The 14,145-nt window shown below is 42.7% G+C and overlaps 1 protein-coding gene across 2 annotated transcripts in view; it reads left to right on the top strand.

Moving 5' to 3' along the window:
* lpp (LIM domain containing preferred translocation partner in lipoma) overlaps nt 1–14,145 on the top strand; it is a 515,529-nt gene that overhangs the window by 46,003 nt on the left and 455,381 nt on the right. The gene's annotated exons all lie outside the window — the stretch shown is intronic.

The following is a 14,145-nucleotide window of genomic DNA, read 5'->3' as shown; positions in this document are numbered from 1 at the left end:
TCCGACTTTTTATTTATTTATTTATTTATTTTTTCCCTCCTGAGGACACATTGTTTGATAAACACGCTTTTACACAACAAACATGTCAGTGTCCTGCAGCAGTAATCTACCTCAGATTATCTCAATCCCTGCAAGCAGATATTGCTCTTTATGACCGCGAGGGGGGGCGGGACGTTACGTCACGCCAGCTGCCGCTCTGACCCCCGCGGCCAATCGGAAGGTGAGCAAAGAAAAAACGAGAAAAAAAACAGTGTCGAGGGGAAAGAGTCCATTCACTTTAGTAATCGCCGATCACTCCAGCAGCACTGAGAGCGGAGTCCGCCAAACTACCTAGAGGCGATGTTGCCATTTTCAAAGTTATTGACTCCAAAAAAAAATGTCCCATCTTAAGTAAAGTAAGGCTCCACCCCTGCGAAAATGCGTTAGCTCCATGCTAATTTACATGGGAAATGCCGTATACATGCTGCCGATTAGCATGAGCGATTTTACATGGCGATTTTTAAACACCTCCAAATGTGTTAATGACAACTACAACTAAGTTATTGACTCAGTAAAAAGTCGTAAGTACAATAAAACTCCACCCTTCCGAAAATGCACTAGCTCCATGCTAATTTACATGGGAAATGCCATATACATGCTGCCGATTAGCATGAGCGATTTTACATGGCGATTTTAAACACCTCCAAATGTGTTAAGGACAACTACAACTAAGTTATTGACTCAGTAAAAAAGTTGTGAGTGAAGTAAGGCTCCACCTTTCCCAAAATTCGCTAGATCCATGGCAATTTACATGGGAAGTACCATTTACATGCTACCGATTAGCATGAGTGATTTTACATGGCGATTTCAAACACCGCCAAATGTGTTAATGACAACTACAACTAAGTTATTGAGTCAGTAAAAAGTCGTAGGTAAAGTAAGGCCCCACCCTTGCGAAAATGCGTTCGCTCCATGCTAATTTACATGGGAAATGCCATTGACATGCTACCGATTATCATGAGCGATTTTACATGGCAATTTTTAAACACCTCCAAATGTGTTAATGACAACTACAACTAAGTTATTGACTCAGTAAAAAGTCGTAAGTAAAGTAAGGCTCCACCCTTGCGAAAATGCTAATTTACATTAAAAATACTATTTACATGCTACCAATTTGCATGAGCAATTTTACATGGCGGTTTCAAAACACCTCCAAATGTGTTAATGACAACTACAACTAAGTTATTGACTTAGTAAAAAGTCGTAAGTAAAGTAAAACTCCACCCTTCCGAAAATGCACTAGCTCCATGCTAATTTACATGGGAAATGCCATATAGATGCTGCCGATTAGCATGAGCAATTTTACACGGCAATTTTTAAACACCTCCAAATGTGTTAATGACAACTACAACTAAGTTATTGACTCAGTAAAAAGTCGTAAGTAAAGTAAGGCTCCACCCTTGCGAAAATGCTAATTTACATTAAAAATACTATTTACATGCTACCAATTTGCATGAGCAATTTTACATGGCGGTTTCAAAACACCTCCAAATGTGTTAATGACAACTACAACTAAGTTATTGACTTAGTAAAAAGTCGTAAGTAAAGTAAAACTCCACCCTTCCGAAAATGCACTAGCTCCATGCTAATTTACATGGGAAATGCCATATAGATGCTGCCGATTAGCATGAGCAATTTTACACGGCAATTTTTAAACATCTCCAAATGTGTTAATGACAACTACAACTAAGTTATTGACTCAGTAAAAAGTCGTAAGTAAAGTAAGGCTCCACCCTTGCGAAAATGCTAATTTACATTAAAAATACTATTTACATGCTACCGATTTGCACGAGCAATTTTACATGGCGGTTTCAAAACACCTCCAAATGTGTTAATGATAACTACAACTAAGTTATTGACTCAGTAAAAAGTCGTAAGTAAAGTAAGACTCCACCCTTCCGAAAATGCACTAGCTCCATGCTAATTTACATGGGAAATGCCATATAGATGCTGCCGATTAGCATGAGTGATTTTACACGGCAATTTTTAAACATCTCCAAATGTGTTAATGACAACTACAACTAAGTTATTGACTCAGTAAAAAGTCGTAAGTAAAGTAAGGCTCCACCCTTGCGAAAATGCTAATTTACATTAAAAATACTATTTACATGCTACCGATTTGCATGAGCAATTTTACATGGCGGTTTCAAAACACCTCCAAATGTGTTAATGACAACTACAACTAAGCTATTGACTCAGTAAAAAGTCGTAGGTAAAGTAAGGCCCCACCCTTTCGAAAATGCGCTATCTCTATGCTAATTTACATGGGAAATACCATTGACATGCTACCGATTAGCATGAGTGATTTTACATGGCGATTTCAAACACCACAAATGTGTTAATGATAACTACAACTAAATTATTGACTCAATAAAAAATGCCCATCATGAGTAAAGTAAGGCTCCACCCTTGCGAAAATGCATTAGTTCCATGCTATTTTACTTTCGAAATACCATTTACATGCTGCCGATTAGCATTAGCGATTTTACATGGCAATTTCAAAACACCTCCAAATGTGTTAATGACAACTACAAGAAAGTTATTGACTCAAAAAAAAAATGCTCCATGGTAAGTAAAGGTTCCACCCCTTCAGAAAATGTGTTAGCTCCCTGCTAATTTGCATCAAAAAATGCCATACACATGCTACCAATTAGCATGAGCGATTTTACATGGCGATTTCAAACACCTCCAAATGTGTTAATGACAACTACAACTAAGTTATTGACTTAGTAAAAAGTGGTGAGTGAAGTAAGATCCCACCCTTTCGAAAATGTGCTAGCTCCATGCTAATTTACATGGGAAATGCCATTGACATGTTACCGATTAGCATGAGCGATTTTGCATGGCGATTTCAAACACCACAAATGTGTTAATTAAAACTACTACTAAGTCATAGACTCAATAAAAAATGCTCCGTCGTGATCAAAGTAGGGCTCCACCCTTCCAAAAATGCATTAGCTCCATGCTATTTTACTTTCGAAATGCCATATACATGCTGCCGATTAGCATTATCGATTTTACATGGTGGTTTTAAACACTTCCAAATGTGTTAATGACAACTACAACTAAGCTATTGACTCAGTAAAAAGTCGTAGGTAAAGTAAGGCCCCGCCCTTTCGAAAATGCGCTATCTCCATGCTAATTTACATGGGAAATACCATTGACATGCTACCGATTAGCATGAGTGATTTTACATGGCGATTTCAAACACCACAAATGTGTTAATGATAACTACAACTAAATTATTGACTCAATAAAAAATGCCCATCATGAGTAAAGTAAGGCTCCACCCTTGCGAAAATGCATTAGTTCCATGCTATTTTACTTTCGAAATACCATTTACATGCTGCCGATTAGCATTAGCGATTTTACATGGCAATTTCAAAACACCTCCTAATGTGTTAATGACAACTACAACTAAATTATTGACTCAGTAAAAAGTCGTAAGTAAAGTAAGGCTCCACCCTTGCGAAAATGCAAATTTACATTAAAAATACTATTTACATGCTACCGATTTGCATGAGCAATTTTACATGGCGGTTTCAAAACACCTCCAAATGTGTTAATGACAACTACAACTAAGTTATTGAGTCAGTAAAAAGTCGTAAGTAAAAGAAGGCTCCACCTTTCCGAAAATGCGCTAACTCCATGCTAATTTACATGGGAAATTCCATTTACATGCTACCGATTAGCATGAGTGATTTTACATGGCAATTTTTAGACACCTTCAAATGTGTTAAGGACAACTACAACTAAGTTATTGACTCGGTAAAAAGTCGTAAGTAAAGTAAGGCTCCGCCCTTCTGAAAATGCGCTAGCTCCATGCTAATTTACATGGGAAATTCCATTTACATGCTACCGATTAGCATGAGTGATTTTACATGGCAATTTTTAGACACCTTCAAATGTGTTAAGGACAACTACAACTAAGTTATTGACTCTGTAAAAAGTCGTAAGTAAAGTAAGGCTCCGCCCTTCTGAAAATGTGCTAGCTCCATGCTAATTTATATGGGAAATACCATTTACATGCTACCGATTAGCACGAGTGATTTTACATGGCGATTTTTAGACACCTTCAAATGTGTTAAGGACAACTACAACTAAGTTATTGACTCGGTAAAAAGTCGTAAGTAAAGTAAGGCTCCGCCCTTCTGAAAATGCGCTAGCTCCATGCTAATATATATGGGAAATGCCATTTACATGCTACCGATTAGCATGAGTGATTTTACATGGCAATTTTTAGACACCTTCAAATGTGTTAAGGACAACTACAACTAAGTTATTGACTCTGTAAAAAGTCGTAAGTAAAGTAAGGCTCCGCCCTTCTGAAAATGTGCTAGCTCCATGCTAATTTATATGGGAAATACCATTTACATGCTACCGATTAGCACGAGTGATTTTCCATGGCGATTTTTAGACACCTTCAAATGTGTTAAAGACAACTACAACTAAGTTATTGACTCGGTAAAAAGTCATAAGTAAAGTAAGGCTCCGCCTTTCTGAAAATTCGCTAGCTCCATGCTAATTTATATGGGAAATACCATTTACACGCTACCGATTAGCATGAGTGATTTTACATAGCGATTTTTAAACACCTCCAAATGTGTTAAGGACAACTGCAACTAAGTTATTGACTCGGTAAAAAGTCGTAAGTAAAGTAAGGCTCCGCCCTTCTGAAAATACGCTAGCTCCATGCTAATTTACATGCTACCGATTAGCATTAGCGATTTTACATGGCGATTTCAAACACCTCCAAATGTGTTGGAACTTGTAATCGTTACATGCTTGGTGCCTCATGGGAACGACTTAATATTGTGACTTATATTTATATAGCGCTTTTCTCTACTGAGTGCATTTACATAGTGAAACTCAATATCTAAATTACATTTAAACCAGTGTGGGTGGCACTGGGAGCAGGTGGGTAAAGTGTCTTGCCCAAGGACACAACGGCAGTGACTAGGATGGCGGAAGCGGGGATCAAACCTGGAACCTTCAAGTTGCCAAGTCTACCAACCGAGCTATACCGGCCCCGTATTGGTTTTTGTGGGAATTGGAAAAATCTTGCACATAATTTCTCGGCAACGGCGAGGCTCTTATTTTGAAGGGCTAAACAGTTTCCGTCGCGGACGAGAAGATGGGAGCGAGCGAGGCTGGCGTCGGAGCGCTCACGGCGGGATAATCTGCGGGATGAGCGGTCTGGTGTCGGGCCAATCCCGCTAAAGCCAAATTAGTCCAACACATTTCCATCAGAGTCCAGACCCACCAGCTGAGCCCCCGGCGGACGCTGGCGGCAAATGACCGTCAGATCCCTGGTGATCCCGGGATAAACGTCTCATGCGGCGGATTAACGCTGACACACCAGTGAAAGGACAAACTTTCACCGCCATTCGTCCTCTTTCCCGCCTTTTTCAGAGATGCCCCGGCGTCCACAAAGACTGTCGGTGTACTCCGACGCCTCTCCTGCCCCCCGGACTGTTGGGGATCTACAAGGGTGACCTTAATCATCAGGGGGTATTTGGCTCCCTTTGGGCGAGGGATGGCATGTGTTGCACTGGCAGGCATCAAAAACCGAGCGGGGGGGTGGGGCGAGGTCGGGTCCGCCGGGCGTAATCCATATCATCCCGTTACACAGGCGGCGTGCCCTGCCGCCGGCCCCCGGGCGCCCAGAGGCGACGGGCTGGTTTTGACGTGGAAAATGATGCGGGATTAGCTTGTCATATGATGGCTTATTTCAAGGAACAAAAGGAGGATCAGGCGGGTTCTTTTCAAAGGGACGGACTCTGTCGCTGCTGGTGTGACATGTTTATTTACGTCGTCAATCATCTCGCATCAAGACTGTACGCAGACCACTTCAGTTTGCCACGTTTAGAACGGTCCTGATGTGGGTCATGGAGTGGTTTCACGTCGCTCCTCGACTCAGTGGGGTCGGTCGTTTTTTTGGCTGGGTTTAGGGAAAGGCAGCGTCCTCTGACAGGTTTGGGCACTTAGAAAATAGGACTCTGACTTTTAGGGACACTGAAGGTCCCAAAGTACCCCAACCAGGACCTTATTTCGCCCTGAAGGTCCCAAAGTACCCCAACCAGGACCTTATTTCGCCCTGAAGGTCCCAAAGTACCCCAACCAGGACCATATTTCCCTTAAATGTCCCAAAGTACCCCAACCAGGACCATATTTCGCCCTGAAGGTCCCAAAGTACCCCTACCAGGACCATCTTTCCCTTAAATGTCCCAAAGTACCCCAGCCAGGACCATATTTCGCCCTGAAGGTTCCAATGTACCCCAACCAGGACCATATTTCGCCCTGAAGGTCCCAAAGTACCCCAAACAGGACCATCTTTCCCCTAAATGTCCCAAAGTACCCCAACCAGGACCTTATTTCGCCCTGAAGGTCCCAAAGTACCCCAACCAGGACCATCTTTCCCTTAAATGTCCCAAAGTACCCCAACCAGGACCATCTTTCCCTTAAATGTCCCAAAGTACCCCAACCAGGACCATATTTCGCCCTGAAGGTCCCAAAGTACCCCTACCAGGACCATCTTTCCCTTAAATGTCCCAAAGTACCCCAGCCAGGACCATATTTCGCCCTGAAGGTTCCAATGTACCCCAACCAGGACCATATTTCGCCCTGAAGGTCCCAAAGTACCCCAAACAGGACCATCTTTCCCCTAAATGTCCCAAAGTACCCCAACCAGGACCTTATTTCGCCCTGAAGGTCCCAAAGTACCCCAACCAGGACCATATTTCGCCCTGAAGGTCCCAAAGTACCCCTACCAGGACCATCTTTCCCTTAAATGTCCCAAAGTACCCCAGCCAGGACCATATTTCGCCCTGAAGGTTCCAATGTACCCCAACCAGGATCATATTTCGCCCTGAAGGTCCCAAAGTACCCCAAACAGGACCATCTTGCCCCTAAATGTCCCAAAGTACCCCAACCAGGACCATATTTTGCCCTGAAGGTTCCAAAGTACCCCAACCAGGACCATATTTCGCCCTGAAGGTCCCAAAGTACCCCAACCAGGACCATCTTTCCCTTAAATGTCCCAAAGTACCCCAGCCAAGACCATATTTCGCCCTGAAGGTCCCAAAGCACCCCAACCAGGACCATCTTTCCCTTAAATGTCCCAAAGTACCCCAGCCAGGACCATCTTTCCCTTAAATGTCCCAAAGTACCCCAGCCAGGACCATATTTGGCCCTGAAGGTCCCAAAGTACCCCAACCAGGACCATATTTCGCCCTGAAGGTCCCAAAGTACCCCAACCAGGACCGTCTTTCCCTTAAATGTCCCAAAGTACCCCAACCAGGACCATATTTCGCCCTGAAGGTTCCAAAGTACCCCAACCAGGACTATATTTCGCCCTGAAGGTCCCAAAGTACCCCAGCCAGGACCATATTTCGCCCTGAAGGTCCCAAGGTACCCCAACCAGGACCATCTTTCCCTTAAATGTCCCAAAGTACCCCAGCCAGGACCATATTTCGCCCTGAAGGTTCCAAAGTACCCCAACCAGGACCATATTTCGCCCTTAAGGTCCCAAAGTACCCCAACCAGGACCATCTTTCCCTTAAATGTCCCAAAGTACCCCAGCCAGGACCATATTTCACCCTGAAGGTCCCAAAGTACCCCAACCAGGACCATATTTCGCCCTGAATGTCCCAAAGTACCCCAACCAGGACCATCTTTCCCTTAAATGTCCCAAAGTACCCCAGCCAGGACCATATTTCGCCCTGAAGGTTCCAATGTACCCCAACCAGGATCATATTTCGCCCTGAAGGTCCCAAAGTACCCCAAACAGGACCATCTTGCCCCTAAATGTCCCAAAGTACCCCAACCAGGACCATATTTTGCCCTGAAGGTTCCAAAGTACCCCAACCAGGACCATATTTCGCCCTGAAGGTCCCAAAGTACCCCAACCAGGACCATCTTTCCCTTAAATGTCCCAAAGTACCCCAGCCAAGACCATATTTCGCCCTGAAGGTCCCAAAGCACCCCAACCAGGACCATCTTTCCCTTAAATGTCCCAAAGTACCCCAGCCAGGACCATCTTTCCCTTAAATGTCCCAAAGTACCCCAGCCAGGACCATATTTGGCCCTGAAGGTCCCAAAGTACCCCAACCAGGACCATATTTCGCCCTGAAGGTCCCAAAGTACCCCAACCAGGACCGTCTTTCCCTTAAATGTCCCAAAGTACCCCAACCAGGACCATATTTCGCCCTGAAGGTTCCAAAGTACCCCAACCAGGACTATATTTCGCCCTGAAGGTCCCAAAGTACCCCAGCCAGGACCATATTTCGCCCTGAAGGTCCCAAGGTACCCCAACCAGGACCATCTTTCCCTTAAATGTCCCAAAGTACCCCAGCCAGGACCATATTTCGCCCTGAAGGTTCCAAAGTACCCCAACCAGGACCATATTTCGCCCTTAAGGTCCCAAAGTACCCCAACCAGGACCATCTTTCCCTTAAATGTCCCAAAGTACCCCAGCCAGGACCATATTTCACCCTGAAGGTCCCAAAGTACCCCAACCAGGACCATATTTCGCCCTGAATGTCCCAAAGTACCCCAACCAGGACCATCTTTCCCTTAAATGTCCCAAAGTACCCCAGCCAGGACCATATTTCGCCCTGAAGGTTCCAAAGTACCCTAACCAGGACCATATTTCGCCCTGAAGGTCCCAAAGTACCCCAACCAGGACCATATTTCGCCCTGAAGGTCCCAAAGTACCCCAACCAGGACCATATTTCCCTTAAATGTCCCAAAGTACCCCAGCCAGGACCATATTTCGCCCTGAAGGTCCCAAAGTACCCCAACCAGGACCATCTTTCCCTTAAATGTCCCAAAGCACCCCAACCAGGACCATATTTCGCCCTGAAGGTCCCAAAGTACCCCAACCAGGACCATATTTCGCCCTGAAAGTCCCAAAGTACCCCAACCAGGACCATCTTTCCCTTAAATGTCCCAAAGTACCCCAACCAGGACCATATTTCGCCCTGAAGGTCCCAAAGTACCCCAACCAGGACCATCTTTCCCTTAAATGTCCCAAAGTACCCCAACCAGGACCATATTTCGCCCTGAAGGTCCCAAACAGAGGTGGGTGGAGTAGCCAGAAATTGTACTCAAGTAAGAGTACTGTTACTTTAGAGATGTATTACTCAAGTAAAAGTAAGGAGTAGTCACCCAAATATTTACTTAAGTAAAAGTAAAAAGTATGTTGTGAAAAAACTACTCAAGTACTGAGTAACTGATGAGTAACCTGATTACGGCAAAAAATAATGCACAAAAACATAAAAATAGCAATGAACACATTCAGAGCCAGGAATATCTCTTAAGCAACTAAAACAATAATATATATTAAATAATAGTACATTAAAATAAAATGAAAAAAAAGGCACATTGAGCCACAATAACTTAACAGCACCATAGCCTCAGTAGGCATTCATTGATTTGATTGATTGATTAAAACTTGTATTAGTAGATTGCAGTACAGTACATATTCTGTACAATTGACCACTAAATGGTAACACCCCAATAAGTTTTTCAACGTTAATCAATTACTTAATAAATGACCAAGTCGAGGTGATCTACCTCATATATACATATACATACACACACATCATATACATACACACATATCATACATACACACACAAATCATTTATACACACACATATCATATATATATATATATATATATATACATTTATACATACAGTATATGATTTATAATTATTTATTTTCACATGTTAAAGGTGTTTTAATGAATATACATGTATGTTTAACATAAGACAAGAATATAAGTTGGTGTATTACCTGATTCTGATGACTTGTATTGATTGGAATCAGACGTTCACGTTTTCAAATGGAGGAGAAAAAAAGTTCCTCCTTCCTGTCTAATACCACATGAAAGTCGTTGGTTTTTGGCATCTTATTTGTCCAGCTTCCATATTCGTTTTTATACACTTTACAAGAAATACATTGGCGGCAAACTCCGTAGCTTGCTAGCTTGTTTGTGCTGGCTTTCGGAGACTCTTATTTTGTTAGCGCAGGCGCGATGGAGCAGCACTTTTATTGTGAAGACAGGAACTGTGCGATCAGTCTTTGGGTTTTTGACGGGAAGTACGGTTGAAATCAAAAGTGTCTTTTTTCCTTTACACTTTTGATTGATTGATTGAAACTTTTATTATTAGATTGCACAATACAGTACATATTCCGTACAATTGACCCCTAAATGGTAACACCCCAATAAGTTTTTTAACTTGTTTAAGTCTGGTCATGTGACCGCCTGGCTCTGTTTGATTGGTCCAACGTCACCAGTGACTGCATGTGATTGGTGAAAAGCAGGCATGCGTAGATTCTACTTTGAAGCTCTGTCATTAACCAAAACAAACATTAATAGATCGATTAAAAAAAAGTAGCGAGTAGCGAGCTGAATGTAGATAAATGGGACGGAGTAAAAGTAGCGTTTCTTCTCTATAAATATACTCAAGTAAAAGTATGTTGCATAAAAACTACTTGTAGAAGTACAATTTATCCCAAAAGTTACTCAAGTAAATGTAACGGAGTAAATGTAGCGCGTTACTACCCACCTCTGGTCCCAAAGTACCCCAACCAGGACCTTATTTCGCCCTGAAGGTCCCAAAGTACCCCAACCAGGACCATTTTTCCCTTAAATGTCCCAAAGTACCCCAGCCAGGACCGTATTTCGCCCTGAAGGTCCCAAAGTACCCCAACCAGGACCATATTTCGCCCTGAAGGTCCCAAAGTACCCCAACCAGGACCATATTTCGCCCTGAAGGTTCCAAAGTACCGCAACCAGTACCATATTTCGCCCTGAAGGTCCCAAAGTACCCCAACCAGGACCATCTTTCCCTTTAATGTCCCAAAGTACCCCAACCACGACCATCTTTCCCTTAAAGGTCCCAAAGTACCCCAACCAGCACCTTATTTCGCCTTGAAGGTCCCAATGTACCCCAACCAGGACCATATTTCCCCTAAATGTCCCAAAGTACCCCAGCCAGGACCATATTTCGCCCTGAAGGTCCCAAAGTACCACAACCAGGACCATATTTCCCCTAAATGTCCCAAAGTACCCCAGCCAGGACCATATTTCGCCCTGAAGGTCCCAAAGTACCACAATCAGGACCATCTTTCCCTTAAATGTCCCAAAGTACCCCAGCCAGGACCATATTTCGCCCTGAAGGTCCCAATGTACCCCAACCAGGACCATATTTCCCCTAAATGTCCCAAAGTACCCCAGCCAGGACCATATTTCGCCCTGAAGGTCCCAAAGTATCCCAACCAGGACCATCTTTCCCCTAAATGTCCCAAAGTACCCCAACCAGGACCATATTTCGCCCTGAAGGTCCCAATGTACCCCAACCAGGACCATATTTCCCCTAAATGTCCCAAAGTACCCCAGCCAGGACCATATTTCCCCTAAATGTCCCAAAGTACCCCAACCGGGACCATCTTTCCCTTAAATGTCCCAAAGTACCCCAGCCAGGACCATCTTTCCCTTAAATGTCCCAAAGTACCCCAGCCAGGACCTTATTTCGCCCTGAAGGTCCCAATGTACCCCAACCAGGACCATATTTCCCCTAAATGTCCCAAAGTACCCCAGCCAGGACCATATTTCGCCCTGAAGGTCCCAAAGTATCCCAACCAGGACCATCCTTCCCCTAAATGTCCCAAAGTACCCCAACCAGGACCATATTTCGCCCTGAAGGTCCCAATGTACCCCAACCAGGACCATATTTCCCCTAAATGTCCCAAAGTACCCCAGCCAGGACCATATTTCCCCTAAATGTCCCAAAGTACCCCAACCGGGACCATCTTTCCCTTAAATGTCCCAAAGTACCCCAGCCAGGACCATCTTTCCCTTAAATGTCCCAAAGTACCCCAGCCAGGACCTTATTTCGCCCTGAAGGTCCCAATGTACCCCAACCAGGACCATATTTCCCCTAAATGTCCCAAAGTACCCCAGCCAGGACCAGATTTCGCCCTGAAGGTCCCAAAGTACTCCAACCAGGACCATCTTTCCCCTGAAGGTCCAAAAAACTACCCCAAACGGGACCATCTTCGCCCTGAAGGTCCCCTGGTGTGTGTGTGTGTGTGTGTGTGTGTGTGTGTGTGTGTGTGTGTGTGTGTGTGTGTGTGTGTGTGTGTGTGTGTGTGTGTATGTATGTATATATATATATATATATATATATATATATATATATATATATATATATATATATATATATATATGTATATATGTATATATATAAATAAGTTGTATATAATATATATATATATTATTTATAAGTAACTCTATATTTATGTGTGCATATATGTATATTTATGTGTATATATGTATGTATATGTGTGTATATATTTGTATATTTATATATATTTGGATGCATATATGTATGTATATGTATATATAAATATGTATATATGTATATTTATGTGTATATATTTGTATGTATACAGTATGTGTATAATTATGTGTATATATGTATACTGTATATATGTATATATATGTATGTATATGTGTGTATATATTTGTGTATATATATGTATGCATATATATGTATGTATATATGTGTATATGTTTGTGTGTGTGTGTGTGTATATAGATACATATATATATATATATATAAAGATGTCGATTTACAAACCCCGTTTCCATATGAGTTGGGAAATTGTGTTAGATGTAAATATAAACAGAATACAATGATTTGCAAATCCTTTTCAACCCATATTCAGTTGAATATGCTACAAAGACAACATATTTGATGTTCAAACTCATAAACTTTATTTTTTTTTTCTGCAAATAATAATTAACTTAGAATTTCATGGCTGCAACATGTTCCAAAGTAGTTGGGAAAGGGCATGTTCACCACTGTGTTACATCACCTTTTCTTTTAACAACGCTCAATAAACGTTTGGGAACTGAGGAAACTAATTGTTGAAGCTTTGAAAGTGGAATTCTTTCCCATTCTTGTTTTATGTAGAGCTTCAGTCTTCAACAGTCCGGGGTCTCCGCTGTCGTATTTTACGCTTCATAATGCGCCACACATTTTCCATGGGAGACAGGTCTGGACTGCAGGCGGGCCAGGAGAGTACCCGCACTCTTTTACTACGAAACCACGCTGTTGTAACACGTGGCTTGGCATTGTTTTGCTGAAATACATATCATTGTATTCTGTTTATATTTACATCTAACACAATGAGAACGTTGCTAGGATGACAACATATGTTGCTCCAAAACCTGTATGGACCTTTCAGCATTAATGGTGCCTTCACAGATGTGTAAGTTACCCATGCCTTTGGGCACTAATACACCCCCATACCATCACAGATGCTGGCTTTTCAACTTTGCGCCTATAACAATCCGGATGGTTATTTTCCTCTTTGTTCCGAAGGACACCACGTCCACAGTTTCCAAATATAATTGAAATGTGGACTTGTCAGACCACAGAACACTTTTCCACTTCGCATCAGTCCATCTTAGATGAGCTCGGGCCCAGCGAAGCCGGCGGCGTTTCTGGGTGTTGTTGATAAATGGGTTTTGCTTTGCATAGCAGAGTTTTAACTTGAACTTACAGATGTAGCAACCAACTGTAGTTACTGACAGTGGTTTTATGAAGTGTTCCTGAGCCCATGCGGTGATATCCTTCACACACTAATGTCGGTTTTTGATGCAGTACCGCCTGAGGGATCAAAGGTCCGTTATATCATCGCTTACGTGCAGTGATTTCTCCAGATTTTCTGAACCTTTTGATGACTTTACGGACCGTAGATGGTAAAATCCCTAAATTCCTTGCAATAGCTCGTTGAGAAATGTTGTTCTAAAACTGTTTGACAATTTGCTTACAAAGTGGTGACCCTCACCCCATCCTTGTTTGTGAATTACTTAGCATTTCATGGAAGCTGCTTTTATACCCAATCATGGCACCCACCTGTTCCCAATTAGCCCGCACACCTGTGGGATGTTCCAAATAAGTGTTTTAATGAGTATTTCTCAATTTTAGCAGTATTTACTGCCAACTTTTCCCAACTCCTTTATCACGTGTTGGCCCATGGCAAAGGACTCCACAGGAGTCCTTTACCATGGGCCAAGGACCCTAT

Source organism: Nerophis ophidion, linkage group LG26 (genome assembly GCF_033978795.1).
Source record: "Nerophis ophidion isolate RoL-2023_Sa linkage group LG26, RoL_Noph_v1.0, whole genome shotgun sequence".
In the NCBI taxonomy this organism is placed as follows: Eukaryota; Metazoa; Chordata; class Actinopteri; order Syngnathiformes; family Syngnathidae; genus Nerophis; species Nerophis ophidion.
Note: the sequence above shows the minus strand (reverse complement) of the source record. Positions and strands in the feature narration are given on the sequence as shown.